Source organism: Otolemur garnettii, unplaced genomic scaffold (genome assembly GCF_000181295.1).
Source record: "Otolemur garnettii isolate 467f Iridium unplaced genomic scaffold, OtoGar3 scaffold00023, whole genome shotgun sequence".
In the NCBI taxonomy this organism is placed as follows: domain Eukaryota; kingdom Metazoa; phylum Chordata; class Mammalia; order Primates; family Galagidae; genus Otolemur; species Otolemur garnettii.
The window spans coordinates 9,392,651-9,404,334 of NW_003852418.1; the positions used below are offsets into that span (position 1 = coordinate 9,392,651).

Consider the following 11,684-nt stretch of genomic DNA (forward strand, 5'->3'; position numbering starts at 1 on the left):
GGTCCGGGCTGGGGATTCGAACCCGCCACCTTAGGTGTACGTAGCTGACGCCTTAGCCGGTTGAGCTATAGGCGCCGAGCCTAGACTATGTCTTGATGGAGGAGTGGACTATACGAACAGGGAGGAAAGAATGATGGATGACAGGTAATTCCATACTCAGTTAAGTTAGATTTCGAGTCTAGAGAGTTTTTCCTTATGTCGCTTACTATGACGTCATCACGAAATCCTGTCACAGTACAGAAGTCACTTCTTCCTGGAAGCCTTCTCCAATACCCTTTGAGTTAGAGGTTTGTTCTTCATGATTATCAAACAACTTATACATATTTTTTATTTTATATTATTTATTTTTTTTTTTAGAGACAGAGTCTTACTTTGTCACCCTCAGTAGATACTATAGTGTCACAGCTCACAGCAACCTCCAGCTCCTGGGCTTAGGCGATTCTCTTGCCTCAGCCTCCCGAGTAGCTGGGAATACAGGTGCCTGCCACAACGCCTGGCTATTTTTTGTTGCAGTTTGGCCGGGGCTGGGTTTGAATCTGCCACCCTTGGTATATGGGGCTGGTGCCCTACTCACTGAGCCACAGGCACCACCCATATTTTTATTTTTAGTATCAGGTATATATACTAACTTATACATATATTTATGTCTTCCATGAAAATATATATGTGAACATATATATATTCAAATCAACATATTAATTTCTCTTCTTCCTTCCTCTCCTTTCTTCCTTTTCTCTCTCTCTCTCTCTCTTTTTTTTTTTTTGACAGAGTCTCACTATGTCACCTGGGTAAAGTGTGGTGGCATCATAGATTACAGCAACCTCAAACTCAGGCATGAGCAATCCTCTTGCCTTAGCCTTCTAAGTAGCTGGGACTGTAGGCATGCACCACTATGCCTGGCTAGTTTTTCTAGTTTTAGTAGAGATGGGGTCTTGTTCTTGCTTTAGCCGGTCTCAAACTCATGAGCTCCAGTGATTCACCTGCCTTAGCCTTCCAGAGTGCTAAGATTACAGTCATGAGCCACATACCCGGCCCTTTACTCCTTTCTTTTCTTTCACAAGTACTTGTTTTCTTTTTAATCAAGTCAAATTTAGCAGTGGGAGGGGGTGTTGCATACCAACTTCAGTGACACAGGGTTGATAAGCTCTGATAACTCAATACCGTAGGACCAGCCACAAGAACTTACTAAATGCTTATTATAGCTACGCACTGATGTTGGTGCTGGAGATACCAGTGATCTATACAGATGAATTCCCTGACTTCTTGGGCCTTATAGTCCAGAGAGGAAGATGGACAATTAAAAAAAATATTCAGGTGGTGTTAATCATTATGAAGAAAATAAAGCAGAGTGATATGATTCTGTGTGTGTGAGTGTGTATGTGTGTGTATTTCGTGTTTTACAAGTTTTTTTTTTTTTTTTTTTGAGACAGAGCCTCAAGCTGTCACCCTGGGTAGAGTGCTGTAGTGTCACAGATCACAGCAACCTCCAACTCCAGGACTCAAGCAAGTCTCCTGCCTCCACCTCCCAAGTAGCTGGGATTACAGATGCCTACCACAATGTCTGGCTATTTTTTGGTTGCAGCTGTCATTGTTGTTTGGTGGGCCCAGGCTGGATTTGAACCCACCAGCTCAGGTGTATGTGGCTGGCACCTTAGCTGTTTGAGCCACAGTCGCCAAGCCGTGTTTTATAAGTTCTATCTGAGGAAGAGACATTGCAACAGAGACTTGAATAACAGTAGGTAATAAGCCAGGAGAAAAGAAAATTCCAGACAAAGAGAACAGTGAGTGCAAAGTTCTTGAGGCAGGAATATGCTTGGCAATTTCGTGAAAGTTTGTGTCTTATATGGGGTGAGAAATAGGGAGAGATATATTTCTTGAAATCATAGAAGGAAAGTGAGATCAAATCAATTCGGCTCTCACCTTTATTCAATGCAATGGGACGTCACTGGAAGCAATGGGATATCACTGTATTCAGGTTGAAAGTGACATGATTTATTTATTTATTTTTTTGAGACAGAGCTTCAAGCTGTCCCCCTGGGTAGAGTGCTATGGCATCACAGCTCACAGCAACCTTCAACTCCTGGGCTCAAGCGAGTCTCCTGCCTCAGCCTCCCAAGTAGCTGGGACCACAGGCACCCACCACAGCGCCTGACTATTTTTTTGGTTGCAGCCGTCATTGTTGTTTTGGCAGGTCTGGGCTGGATTTGAACCTGCCACCTTAGGTGTATGTGGCTGGTGCCTTAGCCACCTGAGCCACAGGCGCCCAGCCGAAAGTGACGTGATTTAATGTATGGTTTTTCAAGGCTCCTTCTGTCTACTTTGTGGACTGTAGCTGGTGGAGGGCCAATGGGAGAAGCAAGGAGAGGTCCTGGGAGACAAGTTCAGTTGCTCAGGTGAAAAGCCATGTGGATCTGAATATTTTCTCTCTGGTGAAGGAGTGAATTCATCCATGCAGCATATACGGACTGACACACACTATGTGCTGAGTAGTGGGTGCTGAGGATGCCTGAGGGAACAAAAGAGACAAGACCCCACCTTCATGGAGCTTTCATTCATGGGAGGAAAGGAGATAATAAGTAATATAAGGAGTTTCCAATGATAAAACTGCTTTGAGGGTGGCACCTGTGGCTCAGTGGGTGGAGTGCTGGCCCCATATACCGAGAGTGGTGGGTTCGAACCCGGCCTTGGCCAAACTGCAACAAAAAAATAGTCAGGCATTGTGGCAGGTGCCTGTGGTTCCAGCTACTCTGGAGGCTGAGGCAAGAGAATCGCCTAAGCCCAGGAGTTGGAGGTTACTGTGAGCTGTGATGCCACATCACTCTACTGAGGAGAATAAAGTGAGACTGTGTCTCTAAAAAAACAAACAAATAAAAAAAAACTGCTTTGAAGAGGAATGAAGCAAGGAAGAGAGGAAGGGGAAGCTGAGATCAGAGCAGACAGGAACTTAAAATATAGAGCAATTAAAGAAAGCCTCACTGAAGAAGTGGCACTTGGACAATGACCATGGGGAGATGAAGGACTGAACTACTTGGTTTTTCTGGGAAAAAGGTGTTCTAGGCAGAGCAAATCCCAAGTGCAAGGTCTCTGAGACCAGAGTGTGCTAAATAAGCACGTTGGAGGGAACCGAAGAGTCTCATGTAACTGGACTATGTAAGGGAGTCCCAGGGAAGCTGGTGATGAGCTTGGAGAAGAAAGGAGGGGCAAGAGATAGGTTGTGTGGGGCTCTGCAGGTTCCTTCAAGGATTCTGCAGACATAAACTTACTTGGTTTCTTACCAGGATCCCTCCAGCTGCTGTGTTGAGAATAGACCCTGGGGGAAAAGGTAGAAGCAGGGAGAACAGTGAGAAAGTGACTGTAATATATAGTTTTAGTGGGGAATGATGGTTATGACAGTGGAACTAGTAAGTGGTCAGATTATTTTATGTTATTAAACCTCAACACATTTAATACTGACTCAATATTAGTATCTAATATACAGTCCACATTAAAATTCTCCCCCCAATTCTTTTTTTATTGTTGGGGATTCATTGAGGGGACAAAAAAACCCAGGTTACACTGATTGCATTTGTTAAGGAAAGTCCCTCTTAGAATTGTGTCTTGCCTCCAAAAGGTTTGACACACACCGAGACCCCACCCCCCTCCTTCCTTCCCTCTCTCTGGGGTTTCTTTCCCTCACCCCCTCCTTCCTCTCACTCTCTGCTCTCCCTTCAAAATTCTTTTTACATAAAAAATTTTCCTGGATACAATTCTCACCTGTGCATTTGGTTTTCACCTTTTTCATGCTATGATATTTTTATTTATTTACTTATTTTTGAGACAGAGTCTCACTATATTGCCCTCGTAGAGTGCTCTGGCGACACAGCTCACAGCAACCTCCAACTCCTGGGCTCAAGCGATTCTCCTCCCTCAGCCTTGCAAGTAGCTGGGACTACAGGCTCCCTTCACAACGCACGCCTATTATTATTATTATTATTATTGTAGTTGTCATTGTTGTTTAGCTGGCCCAGGCCAGGTTTGAACCCCACCAGTCTCGGTATATGTGGCCGGCACACTGACCACTAAGTTACGGGCGCCGAGCCCATGCTATGGTATTTTTAAGAGTCCAGGGTAGTTGTTTTGTTGAATATCTGGTTTTGTCTGATTAGTTTTTCACGATTTAGGTTAGCTTTTTGTTTTTTCTTTTGGCAAAAGTATGACAGAAGGAGCATTATGATTTCCCCATTGCATCATATCAGGAGACACACAATGACAGTTTGATACATCATTTCTGATGGTCCGAATACTCTGGTAAGGTGGTGGTGTTCGCCACATCTCCCCATAGGAAAGCAACTATTCTCTGTTGTAAGTCGTAAATACTCCCCGTGTTCGTGCCCACCCGGGGACGCCCCAAAATAGAAAAAGTAGATATTCTGTGGTTAGATACCTCGGGACTGAATATACCGTTGCTGGACAACCCTCCACCCAGTGACTTTAGCATCTACAGCGTCGTGGCTTCTGACCTTGTGCCTCAGTTTGCTCATCCGAAAAATGAGCATAAACACGGTCCCTAAGAGCTGCTTGTTTTGAGGACCCCCGCTTGGCATACAATAAACTCTCCACAAATGTTCGGTGTTACTGGACGAAGGCAAATGTGAAAATAGTTAAGGGCAGAGCGAGGACCGCATCCTGTTTCCGACCCCGCGGCAGCTCTCAGAACTGGGGCACCCAAAGGGGCCTGAGAGGCCCAGGTGGCCACGCCCTTCGGAAGCCCGGGCGGGGGCGCAGGATCCGTGGGCCGGGCGCGCAAGGCCCCCTGGGACCGGTAGTGCTGGGCGTGGCCGCGGGACTACATATCCCAGCGGCCCCCGCGCCGCGGCTCTAGCCGCTGCCGCCTCAGCTTTTCTACAGCGACCGCGGCGGCCGCGGCTGAGTTGGTGGCGGCGGCAGCAGCGGTGGCTGCGGGCTGAGCGGCGAGTTTCCGATTTAAAGCTGAGCTGAGAGGAAAATGGCGGCGGGCGGTGAGTGAGGATAAAGGAGGAGGCGGCGGCCGACAAGGGGGTGAAGTGCGAGGCGGAGGGAAGAGGGCGAGTTTCCCCCGCTGCCGCGAGCCGGCGGCTTCTACTCAGCCGAGGCGCTGAGGGGCGCGCCGGGATGAGGGGGCGCCGAGGGAGTTTCGGGGTGTCGGGGCCGCGCCGCTTCCTTGCAGGCGAGGGGCGGACCGCAGCCGGAGTAGAGGAGTCGAGGCCAAGAAGGTCTCGGCGCGGGGGGGGTCACTCGAGGAGTTTGGGGGGCACCGCAGGGGCCCATTTCCCCTCCTGTCCCTAAAGTTTTATATTCCTCTGCCTCCCCTTCCCCTCGGGGCTGGTTTTGAAGGCTCCCCGGGTCCTCCTCCCACTGCCCCGGCTCGTTTGCAGTTCTTCGGAAGCTTTAGGGGGAAGCCGCGCGGACTCCCACCCCAGCCTTCAGGCTGTACTCGGAATTAGGTTGGATTTTGTTGCTGTGGTTCTTCCTGTACTTGGGCATTTAAAAAAAAAATTTAACGGAGATTATCTGCGGAATTTTTATTTTGGGCTCGGGTAGGTTTTTAGCAGTTTTCTCAGTAAAAAAGGCATTTTACCACCTCTGCGTGAAGGCTGGGAAACAGCAAGTGGGAAGTTGGCGAATTAAATTTGGGGTTTGGCCGTCTTTATTATTACTATTTTTTTGTTTCATTTTTGTCTGCCCCAGCTCTAATTTTCTTAATTACAAATTCAATTTGTAATTAAAAATAAGCTTCTCCCCGCCACCCCTTGGGCATTCCTTAAAAGAAAAAAAAAAAAACTGTCCATGAGTCGTTGGGAGACTTAGTTGTTTCCTAGGCAGTTTGAGGGCATCTAGGGTGGCTAAGTTAACCCAAAAAGCAGTTGTGAGAGGGAAGGAACATCATCTCGAGATCTCACTAGCGGTGGGAGTTCGGGATTCCCAAATGAATGGCACGGAAGGTATGAGATTTTTTTCGAAGTTGAAAGTTTTATTTTACACCCAAATGTGAAGACTTCCTTTTTGCAGTTTTTGAGCAGCACTTCAAAGCGAACCTGTTTTTGTTATTAAAAGCTTGTATGGTAAAGAAAGAGGAAGGCGAGTATCAGCTGTCTTGCTGCAGTGGTTTTAAATGCAGTTGAAAGAGATGAGTGAGAGTGGTAGTAGTATTAAGATTGCTGCATCTCCTTTATTTAAATGCCTGGACTCGAATTCATCTAACTGATCTGTGGCTGCAAGAAAACATCAGTATTTGTTGCAGGTTTAGAAGGTTAAAAAACATTCGCAGATCTTCAGCGAATGTTGCATTAATTAAAATGTGAATGGAAACCTGTAAGTTTGTGAACAGTTCTTTTTTTTGAGACAGTGGCCTCAAGCTATCCCCCCTGGGTAGAGTGCTATAACATCACAGCTCACAGCAACCTCCAACTCCTGGGCTCAAGCGAGTCTCCTGTCTCAGCCTCCTAAGTAGCTGGGACCACAGGTGTCCACCACAAGGCCTGGCTATTTTTTGGTTGCAGCTGTCATTGTTGTTTTGGTGGCCCGGGCTGGATTTGAACCTACCACCATAGGTGTATGTGGCTGGCGCCTTAGCCACTTGAGCCACAGGCGCTGAGCATGTGAACAGTTCTTGAAAAAAATTTAAATTATTCATAGGTCCTATTCCATGATGCTCAACAGGAAAGGTACACAAATACTGAAAAGTTATCTCTCTTCCACTCCAATCCCTGCAGTTCCTTCTCCTTGGTGGCAATGACTGTTTACTAGTTTTTATAGTATCCTTGGTGTTTGGAATAATTATTTTAAGATCATCATCTGAAACCACTCCTACTGGATACCAAAAGCAGGGAGATAAAATGAAGAGCCAAAAAAGGGAAAATGTGGTGAGAAGACTTTTTTTTTTTTTTTTTTTAAGAGATAGAGTCTCATTTTGTCACCCTCGGTAGAGTGCTGTGGCGTCACAGCTCACAGCAACCTCTAGCTCTTGGGCTTAGGTGATTCTCTTGCCTCAGCCTCCTAAATAACTGGGACTACAGGTGCCTGCCACAACGCCTGGCTATTTTTTTGTTGCAGTTTGGCCGGGGCCGGCTTTGAACCTGCCACCGTTGGTATATAGGGCCAGCACCCTACTCACTGAGCCACAGGCGACTGTTTTTGTTTTCTTTAATAGTCTTTAAAAAATGTTGCTAGCTGTTGGAAATGCTCTTCTGAACTTACTGCCTGTGTTGCATTAACATCCTTGAAGAAATATCAGTCTGTAGGACTTTAGCATAAAGAACCCTGCCAGAGTTCCAGGGTTCATTGTTCGTATGTAAAGTGAAGCCCCTGCCTGTAATATGTAAAATGATATTGAACACTATAGCTCTTGTCACTGGAGGTCGCTTCAGGTTCTGCATTCACATAAATTGCCTGTGATCCTAAATTATAGGGGTATTTTATGTATTGGTAGAAATGACTTAATCGTCCAATCAGCATTAAATAAAAGATGCATCTACCAGCTTTGGCATATAGGAGTATGTTTTAGAGGTGGAGATTGTGGATTAACGTAGAGTAGTTATAGGGAATGTTTCCTTTTTTTTTTTTTTTTAAATTGAGCATCTGCTCAAAGGTTCCCATAAAATGATTTTTTTAATGTCCCATTTTATTTATTTATTTTTGTGACAGCGTCTCACTTTGTCGCCCTTGCCAGCGTGCTCTGGCATCATAGCTCACAACAGCTTCATACTCTTGGACTCAAATGAGTCTCTTTCCTCAGCCTCCCAAGAGCTGGGACTACAGGCACTTGCTACAAGGTCTGGCTATTTTTTTGAGAGGGGGTCTTGCTCTGGCTCAGGCTGGTCTTTGAGCTCAGGCAGTCCACCTGCCTCAGCCTCCCAAGTACAGGCATGAGTCATTGGGCCCAGCTTATTCTTTTTGAGTATTTTTTTTTTCAAATTAATATGAGGGTATAATATAAAATATTTAATTACACAGGCTTTGAAAATGCAAAACAACTTAAGCATAATGAACAAGATTTCTATGTTTTTTTTTTTTTTTTTTTGAGACGGAGCCTCAAGCTATCCCCCTGAGTAGAGTGCTATGGCATCACGCTCACAGCAACCTCCAACTCCTGGGCTCAAGCGAGTCTCCTGCCTCAGCCTCCCAAGTAGCTGGGACCACAGGCACCCGCCACAATGCCCGGCCATTTTTTGGTTGCAGCCATCATTGTTGTTTGGCGGGCCCGGGCTGGAGATTCGAACCCGCCACCTTAGGTGTATGTGGCTGGCGCCTTAGCCACTTGAGCCACAGGCACCAAGCCAAGATTTCTGTGTTTTAGAATTGTTTTTTTTAATTTATTTTTTTGAGACAGAGTCTCAGTATGTCACCCTTGGTAGGGTGCCATAGCATCACAGCTCACAGCAACCTCAGACGCTTGGGCTCAAGTGATTGTTTTGCCTCAGTCTCCTGAGTAGTTGGGAATACAGGCACCCTAACAGCTGTTTGTTTAGCAGACTTGGGCTGGGTTCGAACCCATTAGCCCCAGTGCGTGTGGCTGGCACCCTAACCACTGAACTAGGGGCACTGAGCCTGAATGGTTGTTTTTAAAATTTGCTAATACTAACAATTCATTTAAAAATTAGAGGCCAGGTGTGGTGGCTCCTGCCAGTAATCCTAGCCCTCTGGGAAGCCAAGGCAGGTGGATTGCTTGAGCTCAGGAGTTAAGAGACCAGCCTGAGCAAAAGTGAGACCTGGTCTCTACCAAAAGTAGAAAAAACTAGGGCAAGAGGATTGCTTGAGTCCAAGAGTTGGAGATTGCTATGAGCTGTGACGCCACAACACCGTGGTACTCAACCCAGGGTGACAACTTGAAACTCTGTCTCAAAAAAAAAAAAAAAAAAAAAAAATAGAGCTAGGTGATTAGAGATTATATTAAATATTCACCATATCTTGAAAGTGATTATAGTGTGCATTTTCTCTCCTATATAAAAATTATTTCTAGGCCTGGCACCCGTAGCTCAATGATTAGAGTGCTCGCCCCATGCACTTGGTGGTGGGTTCAAACCCAGCCACTGCCTGCTAAGAAAAAAATAAAAAAATATTTCTAAAAAGCAGCTCTCCTGCCACCAAGCAAATAAGTTAGACTCTAATAAGGAGCAAATATTCTTGTGAGTTCTAGATATTTATTTATCTAGAAGATACGTAAATAACAAGTATTCCTTAAATTGTTTGCTTATTAATAATGTCTCTTGAAACAAACTTGCTTGCTATGTCAGGAACATTGCATTAAAGATAAAAAATTGTGTTTGTGTCTTTTTTGAATTTAGTCTTGTGGATTAGTGGTATAATCCTAAGATGATTTCTTTTAACTTGTTTGTTATTGAGAAGTCTTTTAAAGTCTAATTTAAGGCTGGGTGGCTGGGCAAGGTGGCTCACACCTGTGATCTTAGCACTCTGAGAGGCCCAGGCAGGTGGATTGCTTGAGTTCTGGAGTTCATGACCAGCCTGGGCAAGAGTGAGACTCAGTTTCTAAAAGTAGCCAGGCATAGTGACAGATGCCTATAGTCCCAGCTAAGTGGGAGGCTGAGGCAAGAGGATTGGTTGAGCTGAAGAGTTTGAGGTTGCTGTAAGCTATGCCATGGCACTGTACCCAGGGCGGCAGAGTGAGACTCTGTCTTAAAGAAAAAGAAAAAAAAAGACTGCTCAAAAAAATTTTTTTTTTGTTTGGATAATAGGGTAAGATTAAAAATAGTACTACCCTACTATTGTTCTATTCCTAATTGGTTGTTAAATAGCTTTAGGGTTCATTTTTGCATAATATTTTCAAACTTTGGTTGGAGGATGTAGAGTTCTTCCGAAAACTTTTAATTTGTTGCAATTTTAGAATGAGTATATAGCCTTCTATGGCTATTTGTATACACAGCAAATAAGCCACAATTTAATGCAGTTGTTACTCTGTTAATATTACATAGGACAAGAAAAACAAGAGGTGCTCATGATTGAAGAGTTACTGTAGCAGTTTAGTTTGAACTGTAACTATTTCTTTTATTTATTTATTTTAGAGACAGAGTCTCACCTTATTGCCCTTGGTAAAGTGCTGTGGCATCACAGTAACCTCCAACCTCCAACTCTTGGGTTTAAGTGATTCTCTTGCCTCAGCCTTCAGAGTAGCTGGGACTACAGGCACCCACCACAACCCCTGGCTCTTTTATGTATTTTTGAAGCTCTGGGAGCAGAAAATTAGTATTGAATTTATATTTTAGCTGTTTCTTCTTTTTCTCATACCACAACAGATTAGAAGAAAAGGTGACTGAAAGTTTAGATTCTCAGGGATAGCTTTGGAATTGAATGCTGCAGTAAAATGTAGGCATTTTCTGTCATCTTCTGAGTGCTTTTTAGGGTGGGGGAGGGGATTACAAAATAAACATTTCAGAGTTAAGATGGAGGAGGGGTACTGTTGTAATGAGGCTTATTCTATCAGCTTGTTACTATTTTTACTGGGTAAATTCATTTGGTTCATTTTTTTTTTTGATAGGATTTCTGGGAGATATTTTGGGTTAAGGACGAAATTTATCCCCAGCCTAACCTTATTTTCAGCCCCCTACCAAATGATGGAATTGACTTGAATTGAATTTCCTTTTCCTACCTTCTGGTGGAGAGCTGCTAAATGGACAGGAAAATGGCCAGAAGATACACAGCAGGAGTAGAAAAGAAGACTTGGGGTGTTTAGAAGGCTGATTTATTCATAAACTGGATAATCTTCTTAGACTATATATTGTTAGTACCCAACTTTGTAAGGGGCTACTCAGTTTTTGGTAGGAACTGCTGGCCTAGGTTAGTTTACAGTAGGGGCAGTAATAATACAGTTTACTGTGTAGTAAACTTTGTGACCTAGAGCCAAAGGAAAGGAGTCTATGTAACTGGCAAACAGGTTTTACCTATTCAAAAGGATAGTGTAAGAGCAGATGGATGAGTATTTTTTTGTTTGGCTTTTTTTCCTTTTCTTTCTTTCTTTTGAGACAGAGCTTCAAGCTCAGTAGAGTGCTGTTACATCACAGGCTCACAGCAACCTCCAACTCCTGGAGTGATTCTCTTGCCTCAGCCTCCCAAGTAGCTGGGACTACAGGTGTCCACCACAATGGCTAGTTTTTGGTTGTAGTTATCATTATTGTTTGGCAGGTCCAGGCTGGATTCGATTCGAATCTGTCGGCTCTGATGTATGTGGCTGGTGCCTTAGCCGCTTGAGCTACAGACACAGAGCCTTTTGTTTGGCTTTTTCATATTTTTTGGTCAGAAATTTCTGTGTCTGATTTTTTTCTTTTCTTTTTGTTCTTTTTTTGTAGTTTTTGGCCAGGGCTGGGTTTGAACCCACTACCTCCTGCATGGGGCTGGCGCCCTACTCCTTTGAGCCACGGGTGCCACCCGATTTTTTTTCTTTTTTGTTAACTTTTTTTTAAATTTCTTTTTGTAGAGACAAAGTCTCACATTGTGGCCCTCAGTAGAGTGTTGTAGCATCATAGCTCACAGCAACCTCCAACTCCTGGGCCCAAGCAATTCTCTTGCCCCAGTCTCCCAAGCAGCTGGGACTACAGGTGCCTGCCACAACACCTGGGCATTTCTTTGTTGCAGTTTGGCCAGGCGGGCCTGAACCCGCCACCCTTGGTATATGGGGCTGGCGACCCACCCACTGAGCCACAGGTGCCATCCAA

General features: G+C 44.7%; 1 protein-coding gene across 6 annotated transcripts in view; it reads left to right on the forward strand.

The window, feature by feature from the left end:
* The first annotated feature begins 4,829 nt into the window (after window positions 1-4,829).
* Window positions 4,830-11,684, forward strand: part of NCOA3 (nuclear receptor coactivator 3) — a 114,011-nt gene continuing 107,156 nt past the window's right edge. For all 6 annotated transcript variants that reach the window (XM_023511923.1, XM_023511925.1, XM_023511924.1 and 3 more), the window contains exon 1: window positions 4,830-4,997. The gene's annotated coding sequence lies outside the window, so the exon portion shown is untranslated. The remainder of the gene's footprint in view (window positions 4,998-11,684) is intronic.